Genomic DNA, 17,903 nt, shown 5'->3' on the forward strand with positions numbered 1-17,903 from the left:
TAAACCGGAAGCTACGTCCACCAAGAGAGAAACCGAAAAGGTCTCTGCTTTCTTCGGCAATCGGAATGCTAAAGAAAGCATTCTTCAGATCAATCACCGAAAACCAAGATGCAGAAGCTGGAATCAGAGTCAGTAACGCCCTGATGTCAGGCACAACAGGGAACTGAGGAATCACAATTTTATTTACCTCCCGTAAATCGATAACAAAACGATAAACAGGCGGTTTCGAGGGATCGGTACGTTTCAGAATAGGCAGTACAGGGCTGTTGCACACGTTTCCCCGAGTTTCTTCAATAACATCTTTCTCGATCAGATCATAGATGATCGCTAACAGTGCTCGTTCACCGTCAAGAGAGAGTCGATACTGGGGAATACGTGGTAATCGCACATTAGATTTCAACTGAACAACATAAGGGGAGATGTCAAGCAGGCCCACGTCATTGGGACCTGTTGCCCACAAAGATGCAGGAAGAGAACTCAATTCCGGTGGAAGCTTATCGAGAGACAAGTACATAGGAGAGACGATTCTCTCACCCAAAGTAAGCTTTACTCCCGCAGGAGAACAGTACAAAGTCGCATACAGACGTTTTAGCAAATCCAGGCCCAAAAGATTTTCACCACAACCAGTGGTCAAAATCAACGGAGCTTGCAGCTCACGAGGCCCAATTGCAAGGGGCAAAGGGCGCGAAACTGGATTGCTAACAGGGGCGCCAGAGAATCCAACGGAAACATTTGTTAAGCCAGACAAAGGTGCGCCAGGGAGTTTTGAATGCATTATAGAACTTTTCGCTGCACCAGTGTCCAACAGAAAAGGCTCAACGACGCCCGATGTGGCAACTGCGACGTAAGGCCCTCTCTGATCAACCGGAACTGATACCACTCCCTCTCCTTGTCTATGGCTGTCCTAGTAATTACTGTCGTCAGTTCCCTGATCGACGTAATAATCGACTACATTGTACTGCGCAGATCGTCCTTGCGATGATCCACGTTGATCAAAACAGTTATTGGAATTTGACGAAGTATCTGAACGATCATTTTGAGCACCGCGACCCCTACCACGTGATGTCTGCTGAGAACCACCACGGCCTCCTCTGGATGTGTTACCACTATTACGGTCATTCAAAACAGGACAGTTAAATTTTAAATGACCCTCCTGTCTACAATAGGCACACTGATTGTACCCTAACGAAGATCTTTGGGAAGAGGAGTCATTTCGCGATTGCGACCTATTTGATTGCGGCTGCGATCGATTTCGCTGCGAATCAGTCTGATTCGAACGCAGAGGATAAGCCTGCTGCAACAACACTTTAGTTTTAAGTTCTTTCGTCTTTTTATCAGCGCGGTCGTTCTCTTCTTTTTCTCTGTTCTCGTAATACTGTGCCGTAGCCAATATTTGAGCAGAAGTAGAGACAGCCCACGCACTCTCAGAATTTTTCAATTTATTGCCCAAGTCGGGCAATAAGTTAGAGACAAATTTATCTACGAACAACCGCTGACCACCCTCAGTGCCCAAATCCTGACCACTATGGTCGATGAATGCCTCCTCAAATCTCGTAAAGAAATCAGAGACACTCTCGTCCTTCTTCTGTCTACAAGCTGACAATTTGTCCCAGTTCACCCTCATAGCTGGCATAAGTGTTTTCATTAGGGTAATTATTCTCTGAGGAAGAGCAGCAATCAACTGTTCGGGTTTAGCACCACCAGTTTGCAACCCATCCGCCGCTACAAGGGCAGCCCAATCACCACCTAATTCGTTTGGATGATTTTCCTGACGAATCTTAGCCCATACCGGTTGCAGTACGACATTGCCAAACAGCATATCGATATCGGCAAGATTCATTATCGTAGCGTCTACGAGCTGCGACAATTCCTTATAGTACCCTGCAGGATTTTTGCGAGGGTCAGGCAAAGATTGCTTCACCTGTAACACTTCCGATCGTTTCCACGGGAGATGAATCCATACTCTCTGGAAGTGCGGCAGGATCGGCGGAGCGTGATTAGCATCACCTGGCATCCACACTGGTGGAACTTCGCGCATGGGGTACTGACCAAGTGCATCTGACTGTCTTTCAATATCCTCAACGAACAAGGCCTGAGGTATCGGAGAGGGACGGAGGGCCAATAATTGCTCGATGGCACGTCCAACATTCGTACCCACTACCATTCCGCTCGAACACTGAAGCTGTAAGTTGGTCAAAGCAGCTAATACATCTTCCGATGCATCTGCCGATATTTGATCACGCAAAGCCTTGCACATTTCTTCAAAAACATACCTCTGTGTCGGTATATTGAATTGATTAAACGTATTCAATACCGAACGCGGAGGATTTCTATAGGGGTGCAGCATCCATGACATCGCCATATTGTACAACGCAGCACGTTCCCTATTACCAGGGAGCTGACTACGTCTTTGTGGACCGTCCGAATCAGCAAACTCAAGGATAGGACCAAGAGAATTAGCAAAATTCGCAGCCATTGAAGGAGTACGACGTCGAGTAGTTGGAGAAGTATACGATAAAGTAGTAACAAGAGAAGGAGTAGAAACAGAAGAAGCAACAGGAGTAAGTAGAGCAGGAGCAGAAGCGGGAGCAGGAGTATGTGGAAGTACAAGCGGAGGAGCAGTAGGAACAGCAGTAGGCAAAGGAGCAGGAACAGTCGGAAGAACAGGTTGAGGAGCAGGTACAAGAGCAGGTACAGGAGGAATCGCAGGAACTGCGGTATCCTGTGCGTACGGAGGTGGTGACTTCATAAGATAGGACATTAAAGGATCCTCAACTAAGTCCTCCTTCTTATCCGACTCCGTAGGCAAAACGGGATAGCATTTATCTATAGACATACGCTGGAGCCTATCAAATACTTCCTTTTCCTTTTCCTCCTTATCACGCTGGAACTGCTCTGCTTTCTTTACAATAGTAGCAACACCATCTCTCTGATTACGTTTAGTCTGTCTGATCTCTTTCTGTCGGGCTTCTTTACGCCACAACCGAAAGGCATCAAACATGGCCGGCCTTGACTTTTGCTTAAACAATTTAGCCTCAAGATTATCTAAAATCGGGGTCTCAAAACTACCGTGGGGTGGCCAACTAAGGACACCGTCTTTTTTGGTGTAACGAATCCAATATTCATTAAAAGCAATCGGGCCTAGCCCGTGCTTACTATAGAGCTCATAAGTAGGAGTTCCAACCGGAGGTATCGGACAAGAGTCCTCCAGTCGGGAATCCGTACCACAACGTCTGAAACAACTAAACAGAGTACTGCGACCAGGCATCTTGCACACTAGCCGAGCTCCACAAACGTCAAGGGTTACGGGATTTACCAAGTCCCTGCAAAGAGCAAAAACCCTCGGTTTTTGGCGGCTGCAGTCGTCAAATATCACAACAAAATACCAAGAACCACAAATGCAATGGAACCATGCAACAACTAAGCAACCACAACCAAGAACTCTGGGAGCGACCCACAAATACTTAACTCAAAGATCGATGGCGTCACCAGGAAGGCCCGTCAATCGTCTCGCTATACCAAGGTCTACGCCAGGCACCAAAACAGGTCTACAGTCAGGGCAGCATTCCGTCGCAGCCGTCAGGAGGCGGGAATCTTCGCGGGAAAAGTCGTCGGGCCACTTATTTCGACAACAGGATCGATGAAGCGGGGTGCACCTTCCCTCGGAGATTTCACACGAAGTTCCTCACGATCGTTGGGCTTTGACCGGTTCCACCGATGCAGCCCTACGATGGGCGCCAACTGAAGGACTGGGTTATTCAAGACCCAGCGGTGCCAGGGGACAACACCTGAAACCTTCGTGGGTAACCTGCTCCGGCGTACAAATGACAGAGACACGGGACACTTCCTTCGGCATCAAAGATTCGAGGTTTATTTACTGCAGGGAACACAGAAATCACGTGAAGTACATAGAATGCAAGTTCGCGGGATCTGATTCAATTTGCTACTGTGGATCGCTCCTTTTATACACATTTCTCTCATAGGCTAACATGGTACACAAAGGTTTACGACTTGGTTCCCATCATTATCCCCGAGAGGGGTTGCTTTGATATATTCAAGGTCCGGAACATAAGTACGGAAACATTTGGCGGTTCCCAACTGTAAAAACCCATTTTCCCACCATTAGTACATTCCAATCGGTAGCAAACAGATCGAAGAAGGAACAAGAACAGGTGCAGAGGAAGATGGAAACAGTGGGGAGATCGGAAAGGGTGTGAAAGGGGAGGTATCGGGAAACACGAGCTACAGGCATCAAAGGGACGTGCCTAATGAGATGCACAGCTAAGACAATAGACCGGCACGGCAAGATGAGCCTTGAGCGGGGCCATCTGCCTTACAGTATCATCCCCCCCATCATAAAGACACTTTCAAAGGAAATGTGTCTTCCGCAAGTGTCTTGGGAATCCCAGGGTCCCGAAGCGGACAACGTCCGTTCGCTGGCTACTTGAGGGCAAGGGACAAAAATGGATGCCGTATCTAAGATGGAACCCGTGGGTACAGATAGATAAACCCACGAAACAAACGAACGGTTCGGGCTAGTACAGCGAAACTGCGTACACCCACTAAACTCGTCATTTGCGGTTCATAGATACCAGACTCGACCATATTCGTGCGAGTCGAAAACACCACTTACAATCGTCACGGAACCTCAAAAGTCTTCAGCTACATACAGTTCAGCTGTTGGCAACACCGTTCCTCCAATCTAGGGGGTAGGGTCGGATTTCACCTCAGTGGAAGTGGTGGTGAATAAAGAAGTGGGAGGACGGTGTAGTGTCTTCCCCAGCCCTGGAGCATGTAGATGAAATAAGCCACATGGGAGCTGCAGTCGAACCTTACTTTATTCTGCAGCATACACTCACACACTGAACTTTGCATCATACTTTTTATTGATCACACCCTGACACCTACCCTCCAATGGCACAGTTCCTGTCTAGAGTTCGTCCCAGAACTATGAGGGTCCTAGTGTACATAGTCTCGAAATGCAACATCTCCCCATTGTTACATAAAAAGTGTCAAACAGTATTGGAAATCACATCCCATCAATCAGTCGGCAGGGCACTTGCATTTGTCCACCTGCTCGGAGCGACCTCTGACCCTGTTTACCAGGCAGGTCGCTCCCCTCACCGCCACGCAGCCCCTGTGTGACCACTAACCGCTGCTGCATTGTGTCTGCCTGCGTTAAGATTGACTGTGCACTCCTTCTCTTCTGTACCCACGAGTGAGTGATTCTCCCCCACTGTACCTGTGTATGTTGCTGCCTTGATTGTTCCCCTTTCCTTTGGTGCCCAGATTGTGTCCCTTTTTTTCTTCTGTCATTCCCCGCGTCTCCCCCTCGCCGCCCGTTTCCCGCTGCCGCGTCCCATAGCTCCGCCCCCTCGCACCCTATTGGCCGCCGCGTCCCGTAGCTCCTCCCCCTCACACCCTATTGGCTGCCCCGCTCCCACCTCCCAGCTGCTCCTCCCTCCCTCTCCCACTCATATGGAGGCCGCGTAGCGGGCGCGCTGCTGGCGCGCCGAAGGCGCGCCTAAGGCAAGCCCGTCTGCGCCCGTCCGCGCCTGGCCCGCGCCCAGCGCCAGGACCCCTGTCTCCCACAGACACCAGCCCACCCGCCGGACCTATGACGCCACCGAACTCTACGGACTCAAAGCCGGCCGAATCCAGGGCTGCTATCGAGCCACCCCGAGATGCACCCACGGACCCTTCTGCTGCAACTCCTGCAAGTTCACCTGCTTCCGGACCTGCACTACACCAGCACCGACCAAGCCGAGCACCAGCAGCAACCACCTGAAGTGCATCCTGCTCAACACCCGTTCCATCCACAGACAAGCCGTCGAGCTCTGGAACCTGCTCGACACCACAGCCCCAGACGTCGCCTTCCTCACGGAAACCTGGATGAACGCCTCCTCAGCGCCCGACATCGCCATCGCCATCCCGGACGGCTACAAGATCATCCGGAGGGACCGCGTCAACCAGACAGGAGGAGGCATCGCCATCATCCACAGGAACACCATCCGCATCACAACCAACACCGACGACACCCTCGCACCCGCCGAACACCTGCACTTCCAGATCCACATCAACCCCAAGACCACCCTCAGAGGCACCCTCATCTACAGCCCCCCAGGACCACGCACACAATTCAGCGAAGACATCGCCGACTTCATCAGCCCGCACGCCCTCCTCTCCACTGACTACATCCTCCTCGGGGACCTCAACTTCCACCTGGAGAACAACAACGACCGCAACACCACCACCCTGCTGGACAACCTTGCCAACCTCGGTCTCAAGCAGCTGGTGACCACCCCCACCCACTACGCCGGACACACACTCGACCCTGTGTTCTCATCCAGCAAGGACATCACCTTCAGCCACGCCACCGGATGCCACTGGACGGACCACAGCTGCATCCACTTCAGCTTCAGAAGGACCTCGATCCACCACCACCAACAACAGGTGGCACGCAGAAGCTGGAACAAGATTACAGCCGACCAGCTCACGAACTCCCTGAGCATGAACCCTCCCACCAGCGCAACTAACCCAAGCCAGGCGGCCACCAACCTCACGAAGTGGATTAGCAACTGCGCAGACGACCTCGCTCCTCTGAAGACCCCGCCTAGCAGACCCGGCAGCAAGAAAGCCCCATGGTTCACCGACGGACTCAAGAGCTCCAAGAAGAACTGCCGAGCACTCGAGAAAGCCTGGCGCAGAGACCCAACACCGAACAACATGACTGCCCTCAAGCTCGCCACCTGAAAACACCACCAACTGATCCACGCCACCAAGAAAACTGCATTCAAGGAACGACTGGACAACAACGCACACAACAGCAAGGAACTCTTCAACATCGTTAAAGAGCTCTCCAACCCCAACGCCGGAAACAACGACATCACCTCTGCAACTCACTCGCCTCCTACTTCCACAACAAGATCGCGGACATACACACAGCTTCAGCACTCAACCGACGCACGCCACGACTGAACCACCGCCCCCCCCACCACCCTCCGCGCCTGGACCCCGATCAGCACCGAAGACACCATCCGCACGATGAACTCCATCCACTCCGGATCTCCGACCGACCCCTGCCCTCACCACGTCTTCAACAAGGCCGACGCTGTCATCGCACCCCACCTGCGGGACATCATCAACACCTCCTTCAACACTGCTACCTTCCCGAATAACTGGAAGCACGCCAAACTCAGCGCTCTACTAAAGAAGCCATCAGCCGACCCCACCGACCTCAAGAACTACCGCCCCATCTCGCTGCTCCCGTTTCCTGCAAAAGTCATCGAGAAGACCGTCAACAAGCAGCTGGCCGCCTTCCTCGAGACGAACGGATCCCTCGACCTCTCGCAGTCTGGCTTCCGGGCCAACCACAGCACCGAGACCGCCCTGATCGCAGCCACCGATGACATCCGAGCCCTGCTCGACAACGGAGAAACAGCGGCCCTCATCCTCCTAGACCTCTCCGCGGCCTTTGACACTGTCTGCCACCGTACCCTAGTGCGGCGCCTCAGCAACGTCGGAATCCAGGAGAAGGCACTGGAATGGATCATTTCGTTCCTCGCCAGGAAGGACACAGAGAGTACGCCTCCCCCCGTTCAGATCAGAAGCCACCAAAGTCATCTGCGGCGTTCCCCAAGGCTCCTCGCTCAGCCCAACCCTCTTCAACGTCTACATGAGCCCCCTCGCAGCCATCGCACGCCAACACAACCTCAACATCATCTCCTACGCCGACGACACCCAGCTGATCCTCTCCCTCACCAACGACCCCGCCACCGCCAGAGCCAACCTACACGAAGGGATGACAGACGTAGCCAAGTGGATGATGAACAGCCGCCTGAAACTGAATTCGGACAAGACGGAAGTCCTCATCCTGGGATCTTCACCCTCCGCTTGGGACGACTCCTGGTGGCCCCCCCGCCCTGGGCAACGCACCCAAACCAACAGACCATGCACGCAACCTGGGCTTCATCCTGGACTCCTCCCTCTCCATGACCAGACAAGTCAACACCGTCTCCTCGTCGTGCTTCAACATCCTGCGCATGCTACGTAAGATCTTCCGGTGGATCCCCACCGAGACCAGGAAGACGGTCACCCAGGCCCTCGTCACCAGCCGTCTGGACTACGGCAACTCCCTCTACGCCGGAACCACCGCCAAACTCCAGAAGAGACTCCAGCGGATTCAGAACGCCTCTGCACGACTCATCCTGGACATCCCCCGACGCAACCACATCTCCGGACACCTGAGAGATCTGCACTGGCTCCCGGTCAACAAGAGAATCACCTTCTGTCTCCTCACCCACGCACACAAAGCCCTACACAACCAAGGCCCAGGATACCTCAACAGCCACCTCAACTTCTACGTCCCCACACGCCAGCTTTGATCGACCGGCCACGCCCTCGCCTCCGTCCCCCGCATCCAAAGAGCCACCACAGGAGGAAGGTCCTTCTCCTACCTGGCCGCCAAGACTTGGAACTCCCTCCCGACCCACCTCCGTCTGACCCAGGACCACCTTGCCTTCAGGAAGCAGCTCAAGACCTGGCTGTTCGAGCAGTAGCGGCCCCCCCCCCCCCTCCCTTAGCACCTTGAGACCCTCCGGGTGAGTAGTGCGCTATATAAATGCTTTGATTGATTGATTGTGATCTGAGGTGATCAAGGTCCACCCTGATTGGGCAACGGTGACTTAGGCTCAGAAGCCTGAGCTGGACAAGCTGGCCGGACCAACTCACACGTGGTTTCAGAACTTGACAAATGTCCTAGTAGGTGTTCAAAATGTGCTGTGTCTTGAGTGTTGTTTTGTCGAGGACGATGTGCTGTCACCATATGTCATTTACATGCCAACACTTGTGCACAATCTGTGGCAAAAGAACTGTCTGTTTCCTTTTTTCGTTTCCGTTTAACCAGAACCAAGTCTCCTTCATCAAAGACTGTTTTCTGGGCATGGAGACACTGGTCTGCACAGGTTTTATTTTCCTTTTCCGAGTCGGGTCAGTGTCTTAAACCTGGTCGTTGCTTACTGATCGTCCGAGGTCCATTGGGGTAGTTTTGTTCTGATGGTTCTACCAAATAGCAATGTTAAAAGAAAACACACTTACCTTGCCGCTGGGTCCCACATCCCTGCTCCTGTTCTCCTCGTCTTGACTCGAGGAACAGGGAGCACAGATAGGCTCCCCAGACCTATCACAATGCTGCAATGCATCATTGTTATTTGTCTGAGCGTCCAGGTTCGATGCTTAGCGAGAGAATGGCGACCTGGGCATGTTCTACATGCAGGAGAATGGGGAAAGTGTGCATGACTCTGTTTGGGTGGCCCAAGTGGGCTGGCCAAACAGTCATGTGCACGTAGGAGTGAGCAAACCACTCCTCCCTTGCCCTGCTCAGAGAGTAGAGCTGTCCCACCTGCTCGCCCCCTCGCATACTAAGCAGCACAAAAACATTAAGTGATAATAACTTAAAGTTATCATTTTATGTTTTTTTTAGGTTGCACTGCTTAAAAGCAGTGGGGCGATGCTCCTCCGCCATAGCGGTGGAGTAGCTGCCACTGAGTGTTGGTGGTAGCGATGGTTTGTTCCACTGACAAGCCGCTGGTGTGCTGGATCTCACAATGGGGTTGAGATACTCTTCAGCTGCCTTGGATGTCATACTGTGACTATGTAGCAGCACTCTTGAAAAGTAATCTGCTGGGTTTTGATCTTTCCCTGGTTTGTGCACAATCTCATCGTCATATTCTTGAAGTCTTAACCCCTTCCTCTCAATGCGAGGGGGCATCTTGGCCTTCAGGTTTCTGAACATTTTGAGTAATGCCTGGTGGTCTGTAAATCGTTTCCCATAGAGGAATTCATTAAAATGTTTGAAGGCCCACACCACGACCAGGCTCCTCTTCTCTGGCTGAGAGGAGCAGTTCTGTCTCAGACAGGCTCTGACTGGCATAGGCCACAATGTGTCTCTTAGCATTCGGATGGCCATTGTGTTGAGCAAGGATTGCACGTAGCCCTACCGCGCTCACATCAACCGTTATTTCAGTAAGTAGCTAGGGGTCGAAGTAGATCATCTCAGTTGCATTCTCAATTGAATGCTTAATGTCTCTGAAATTCTTGTCACATTCCTGAGAGCATTGGAATGATACAGTCCACTTTATCAATCTTTTAATGGGGCCCTCACTGTAGCAAAGTTGAGAGTGCATCTTGCGCAATGTCTTGAAAGGATTGCAGCATGGTACCAACCTGTGGGGGGGGGAGGGGGGAGTCGATGACAGTGCTTTCAACGTGTCCTCCCCCATCTGAGAATATGTGCCCAAAAAAATGTAGTTTAGTTTTGTCAGTGTGCTGAGAGGGCTTCTGGAACGTTCTTGCGTCCATCTTGCCTTTCTGTCTTGACACAAAGTGGTTCTATTTTCCACAACTTTTGCAGATATGCCCAATGGCTGGACATTCACCTGCATGGGGAAATAAAAATCCACTATGAAGTCATCAAATGTTCCGATCCAGGCATCCCACCTGGCACAGATGTTTTGCTTCTGCAAAGTGTGGAAAGGCGGTGTTGGTTTCAGGAACACACCTGCAGTATATTTTGTGGTCCCTTCTGCTGCCATTGAGAGCACGTGCTGTTCAGATAGCATTTGTCACACCAAGCTGGATTGGCAACCTCTGCATGCAACAGCTCCGCTGCTTGAGTCTGGGTCTTCACATCTGTAAGCAGCTGGCTCTGTATATACTATACCAAAGTGAGGTATAGTGTGCACAGAGTCCAGTGGAACCTCAAAGTTAGGCAGAGGTAAAGTTAGATAGCACCTCACTCTCTATTTGTAGTAGTGTGATCGAGCAGTTAGGCAGTATCGGAGGACAGTGTTAAGCTTTTGTTTTACACACTCAGTCAGCAAATGAACTCACACACTCAAAGAATGAACTTCAGACCAATTGTTTTTGTATATAAATATTCTTTTAGTTATTTTATTTCCTAGAACCAAGCAAGACTTTGCAGTAAATATACAGCTTGAAATTATATTGTAAATGTACTTTGAAATGGTTACAGTTTGAATTACTAGTAATGCAATACTGTGAAATGCTGTACATATACTTTGTATCAACTTTGCAATGCAAATGACAGGTAAGATACTTTTAAGGTTACTTTTGATATTACCTTTGAGACTACTTGTTCTACTCAGTGTGATATGCCTAGATATCACACTGGTACATTTCCTAAAGAGAAGGCAAGTAAAATAAGTTTTTCACAATTGTTATTTTTCAGGTTTCCATACAAATCAACTCCACAACTAGAAAATTTTAAAGAGAAAAACAGTCAAGAGGTTCCTATGGAGAGAAAGGCAGTTAACGGTTACCAGGTAAGTAATCTGTCTTTAGAGTTGAGCTTCTGGGGTTAGATCAAGGGTTCCCCTGGGGTCAAGGATGCACTCTCGTTACACCCTCAGCGGCACTGGTGCGGCCGGGTGCAGAGTTCAGAGGCCTAATGTTATCCAATGGGGGATAGGGGGCCTCCGGTTGGTGGCTGTTGGCAGGCAGGCCACTGGGTTGTGGGAGCAAATCTCCTGGACTTTAGCTCAGGTCAAATGGGGAAACAAAGTAGCACCAAAGGTGCACCCTCAGCGGCACTAGGGCGGCCGGGTGCAGGGTGCTGTTTCGACATCAAGCGCCCTGTTGGTTTCAATGGGGAACCTCCGGTTTGCAAAGGCACTGCAGGTTTGGGGACAAAGGTCTTCTGGGTGGGACCACCACTGCGAGAGGTAAGTTGGGAAGTTAGAAGTTGGGGCACACAAGGCCGTGGGGCGTCGGATGCTGGAGTGCCTTTTGGGGTCAGATCTTCTTACCAGCTGCTGGTCGCTGTTAGGGGGGCCTTCTGGATTTAGGCTGCAGGCATCATCTGGAGACTTGAGGCAGATCAGGGGTCACCAGATCTTGGGTTAGAATCACCGGGGTGACCTCCCCATGGTGTTTGCCCACTCGAGCTCGGGCCGTGGACGGCGGGTGCAGAGTGCGGCGTATCCGTGGTGTCCAGCCGGAGCCAGAGGTTGCAGAAGAACAAATCCGGTGTTCACGGGAGACAAAGTCTTTGTGCTTGAAGGCAGGCAGGTCCTCCGGGGCTTTCGAGGTTGCTGGCTGTAGGACACACCAGGATTTTGCAGGAGCAGGTTTGAGGTGGAGACAGGCCAGTAGGGCTGGGGCCACGTCAGTGGGCGTCTTCCTCTTGTTAGCTTCGGCACAGATCTTCGGTCCTTCTTCTTCTTTTCTTGTTGCACATTCTTGTCTGAGGAAGTAAGATTCAGAGGTGCCCCTAAATACTAGATTTAAGGGTGTTACAGGTAGGTAAAAGGCAGGGACCAATGGGGTCCTTACCTGGGGTGGGTACACCCCCTATAATGCCACCTTCCAGTGGGAGGGGGCATGAGCCTGTCCCTGGTTGGCTGAGTCCCCCCATCTGCAAGATGGCAGGGACTGGGAGTTGTGCTTTACCTCGCCACCCCACGTGAGGGGTGGAGTTGGCAGAGGCGGGCACACCTCTCTTCCTCACTCGTTTTTGCTGCTGGTTCTCCCGCCCAAAGTGGGGGTCAGAACCAATGGGGACCAGTTCCTGAAAGCAGCAAGTAGTCTGGGGAAGCTCACAAAGGTGGCAAGCCTTTGAAGCTTCCCCTTTGTGAACTCTGCCCATCATGGGGGAGGAGCCTTGGCACCTCATCCCAGGATCTGCATTGTTTCAGACTCAGAGAGCAGCAGGCTCTCGACCCAGGGGTCCAAAAACATGTCTGGTGGAGGCAGCTGAAAGCAGCCATTCAGCCTGGACACTTGTGGTAGGTTAGTTTTCAGGGGGTATCTCTAAGATTCCCTCTGTGTGCATTTTTCATTAAATTCCACACTGGCATCAGTGTGGGTTTAATGTGCTGGGAAGTTTGATACCAAACTTCTCTGTTTTCAGTGTAGCCATTATGGTGCTGTGGAGTTCCTAATGACAAAACTCCAGCACCATATACTCTTAATGGTAGCACTGTACTTACAATGTCTAAGAATGGACTTAGACACTGTAGTAGTGGTACAGGGCTCATCCACCTGTACGCTCACCACTGGTATAGTGCACCCAGCTAGAGGGCCGAGTGATCTATGCCAGGGCAGTGTGTTGTAGGCATGGCACACAGAGATGTGTGCCATGTCGACTCTTCACTTTGTTCTGCACAAAAACACGCAGCCTGCAAATTCAGTGTGTGAGTTTAAGGGCGCAGGGCCTCTAAGGGTGGCATAATAAGTGCTGCAGCCCTTAGATACCTTCTCTGGTCACAGAGCCCTAGGTACCTGTGATACTATTTACCAGGGGCTGACCTGTGGTCCGAGATGCCAATTGGGTTCTTTTTTGGGTAAGAACACAGGCTCTGGGAATCTGATTGGCAGGGACACAGGACACATCAAGTGAAAGTGCATCAGTAGTCTGGCAAAAGTAGGGGGGGTTACTGCAACAGAATCCCACTTTCGTACACAAGCCCCCTAGCTCAAAGGCCAGGAGTCTCAGTCAAAGCTGGAAGAGTCTTCCTAGTCTTTAAGGCGAGGAAGAGTAGAGGAAGTGGTTTGAAAGTTGCAGGGCCTACTCTGCCTTACATTTTTCTGTCCAGGTCAGTCCCTTTGGGTAGCTAACATACCTTAACAATTTCAGGACCTAATTCCCAATGCTCCTTTCCTAGCTCTTTAGTACCTTCACCCCATCTTTTTAGTTTGGGTTCAGAGGTGCGTACCTCTACAAATTCTAACTTAGCTAGGGCAAAGCCCAGCTTACCCACAGAGGTCACCCACAGCTTGAACAACCCCACCATAACCAATAGGGTCAGGGGGCCTAACTTGCTATTTGGCAGGGGGCTAGGCCACAATGCCAAGGATAGTGCTGCCATGAAGGCTAACACCTAGCAGAGGCTATTGACAGCTGTCAGTGCCCAGAACCACACCATTAGCTCTTCACTGGTAGATGAAGTAGCTAACTTACAGACTTCTTTAGGGGGCCTGTTTGCTGTTTTATGGTGGGGGTCACTACACTTGGTAGTGAACACCCTTCTTCCACCCTCTGTTCTGCCAGTTGAGGAGCCACCAACTCAGACTGGACAGTTGTCTGGGTAGTCAGGTCTTTTTGTTGGCTAGGAAGGACTTCACCAGTGCCAATTTTGGAGTTCTCCCCTACTGGGATAGCATCTCCATGGTCCACTGGAACTGTGGCTAACAGTTTCCGACCTTTCCTACACTGTTTCGTCTTTTTCGTTTGGAGCTTAGCTGCACTAACTGCAGGTTGAGCCACCCCAGGTACCTTAGGTGAGGTCTGGCATTGGACCAGTACCTCTCTTTGGCTCAGACCAACCTGTGGATGGTCATTCCCAAGGAGACAATCAAGGGGGGAGGTCTTTATTGACTACCACCTTTCTCCATCTAAGTGACCCAGCTATTTCTAGGGGCACTACAGTCACAGCCCTAACAGTGACACCCCCTGGGGCAGTCCTTACTCTTTTTGTTTCTCTTGGGACATACTGGTTTGAGAGAACCAACTTGTCATGCACCACAGTGTGACTGGCACAGGTATCTCTCAGGGCAAGGGCTGGGATTCCATTCACTAGTAGGTGGTGGAAGTGTCTACTCCCCTCTGGAATCTCCATTTCACCTTTTGGGCCCATTTTCCAGTTGAAGGCAATGAGGGCTTCCTCATCTGAGGAACCACCATCTAAAGCATGGGTACTCACAAACTTTCTCTCTGGCCCAAATTTACAGTGTGGTTTGTGGTTGAGGGCCACACTGGTGGGGGCGGGTCAGTGGGGGAGGGAAGCGGGCTAGAGCAAAAAAAAAACTGTGACCATGAGGTTGAACGCAGGCCCCGGCAGCGGACGCATTCATCCACTGAGCCACCAGACCCGGCATGCACACATCTATCCTATCTCTCTCTGTCTCTGTCTCTGTCTTTATCTCTGTCTCTATCTATCTTTATCTCTGCCTTTATCTATCTTTATCTCTGTCTCTGCCTCTATCTTTGTCTCTGCCTCTACCTGTCTCTGTCACTATCTGTCTCTATCTGTCTCTCCCTCTATCTGTCTCTGTTTCTGACTCTATCTGTCTTTGCCTCTTTCTGCCTCTATCTTTATCTCTGTCTCTGCCTCTATCTGTCTCTGTCTCTGCCTCTATATGTCTATATCTTTATCTCTGTCTCTGCCTCTATCTCTATCTTTAATTCTGTCTTTGTCTCTATCTCTATCTATCTTTATCTCTGTCTCTGCCTCTATCTATTTTTTATCTCTGCCTCTATCTGTCTCTGTCTTTGTCTCTGTCTGTCTCTGTCTCTATCTGTCTCTGCCTCTATCTGTCTCTCTCTCTGCCTCTATCTGTCTCTATCTTTTTCTCTGTGTCTGCCTCTATCTGCCTCTGTCTCTGCCTCTATCTGTCTCTATCTTTATCTCTGTCTCTGCCTCTATCTGTCTCTATCTCCGTCTCTGCCTCTATTTGTCTCTGCCTCTATCTGTCCCTATATGTCTCTATCTGTACTTCTATCTCTGCCTCTATATCTGTCTCTGCCTTTATCTGTCTCTATCTCTAACTATCTTTATCTCTGTCTTTGCCTCTTTCTATTTTTATCTCTGCCTCTGCCTCTATCTGTCTCTGTCTTTGTCTCTGTCTCTGTCTCTATCTGTCTCTGCCTCTATCTGTCTCTCTCTCTGCATCTATCTGTCTCTATCTTTATCTATGTCTCTGCCTTTATATGTCTCTGTCTCTGCCTCTATCTGTCTCTATCTTTATCTCTGTCTCTGCCTCTATTTGTCTCTGTCTCTGCCTCTATCTGTCTCTATCTTGATCTCTGTCTCTGCCTCTATTTGTCTCTACCTCTATCAGTCTCTAAATGTCTCTATCTGTACTTCTATCTCTGCCTCTGTCTCTATCTCTGTCTCTGCCTCTATCTGGCTCTGCCTCTATCTGTCTCTATCTTTGTCTCTGTCTCTGCCTCTGCCTCTAGCTGTCTCTATCTTTGTCTCTGCCTCTATATGCCCTATCTTTGTCTCTGCCTTTATCTGTCTCTACCTTTAACTCTGTCTCTGTTTGTCTCTGCCTCTATCTGTCTTTATCTTTATCTCTGTCTCTATCTTTCTCTGTCTTTGCCTCTATCTGTCTCTGCCTGCCTCTATCTGTCTCTATCTTTATCTCTGTCTCTGCCTCTATCTGTCTATGCCTCTATCTGTCTCTATCTTTGTCTCTGCCTCTATCTGTCTCTATCTTTGTCTCTGCCTCTATCTGTCGCTATTTTGTCTCTGCCTCTATCTGTCTCTATCTTTGCCTCTGTATCTCTCTGTCTCTGCCTTTATCTGTCCCTATCTTTAACTCTGTCTCTATCTTTATCTGTCTCTGCCTCTATCTTTCTCTGCCTCTGTCTGTTTCTGTCTCTATCTGTTTCTATCTTTATCTCTGTCTCTGCCTCTATCTTTATCTCTGTCTCTGCCTCTATCTGTTTCTGCCTCTATCTGTTTCTGCCTCTATCTGTCTCTATATTTATCGCTGTCTCTATATTTATCTCTGTCTCTCCCTCTGTCTGTCTCTGTCTCTATCTTTCTCTGCCTCTATCTGTCTCTATCTTTATCTCTGTCTCTGCCTCTATATGTCTCTGCCTCTATCTGTCTCTATCTTTATCTCTGTCTCCGCCTCTATCTGTCTCTATCTTTAGCTCTGTCTCTGCCTCTATTTGTCTCTGCCTCTATCTGTCTCTATCTTTGTCTCTGCCTCTATCTGTCTCTATCTTTGTCTCTGTCTCTGCCTATATCTGTCGCTATCTTTGTCTCTGCCTCTATCTGTCTCTATCTTTGTCGCTGTCTTTATCTGTCTCTATATTTAACCCTGTCCTGCTTCTATCCGTCCTGCTCTCTGCAGACGCGGTCGCTCCACCACGCTACTCCCTGACCTGCCTCGCCTCACCTCACAGTTTGGTATCTTAGCGCACCTCCACTGCTCTCATTGAGATTGCCGATTTTGTATTACCACTTTGCACTGTGATTGCGCACCCCCGCTGCTGTTACCGATATTGCCGAATTTGTGCTGCTTATTTGCATATTGATAGCGCACCCCCGCTGCTGTTACCGAAATTGCCGATTTTATTTAACTGCTTTGCATTTTGATAGCGCACCCCCGCTGCTCTTACTGTAATTGGGGATTTGATTGCTGGCTTGCATTCTAATTATTATCGTATTGCACTGTGTCATTGTGCTTAACCATTGTACAACTCCGTGTAAGGCCGCCGGCCATTTTGTTGTTTGTTGTTATTGTGTCGCCCTGCCCGGGTCTCCACCCCGCTCCCGCCTTCCCTGCTGACCCTCCCTCCCACTAAGACTATCTGAGCCGCTCTCTGCAGCTCGCGCTGTGACCGTCCTGCTCTCTGCAGACCCGGTCGCTCCACCACGCTGCTCCCTGACCTGCCTCGCCTCACCTCACAGCTTGGTATCTTAGCGCACCTCCGCTGCTCTCATTGAGATTGCCGATTTTGTATTACCACTTTGCACTGTGATTGCGCACCCCCGCTGCTGTTACCGATATTGCCGAATTTGTGCTGCTGATTTGCATATTGATAGCGCACCCTCGCTGCTGTTACCGAAATTGCCGATTTTATTTAACTGCTTTGCATTTTGATAGCGCACCCCTGCTGCTCTTACTGTAATTGGGGATTTGTATTGCTGGCTTGCATTATAATTATTATCGTATTGCACTGTGTAATTGTGCTTAACCATTTTACAACTCCGTGTAAGGCCGCCGGCCATTTTGTTGTTTTTGTTATTGTGTCGCCCTGCCCGGGTCTCCACCCCGCTCCCGCCTTCCCTGCTGACCCTCCCTCCCACTAAGACTATCTGAGCCGCTCTCTGCAGCTCGCGCTGTGACCGTCCTGCTCTCTGCAGACG

The sequence above is a fragment of the Lissotriton vulgaris genome, unplaced genomic scaffold, assembly GCF_964263255.1.
Source record: "Lissotriton vulgaris unplaced genomic scaffold, aLisVul1.2 SCAFFOLD_644, whole genome shotgun sequence".
Taxonomy (NCBI): Eukaryota; Metazoa; Chordata; class Amphibia; order Caudata; family Salamandridae; genus Lissotriton; species Lissotriton vulgaris.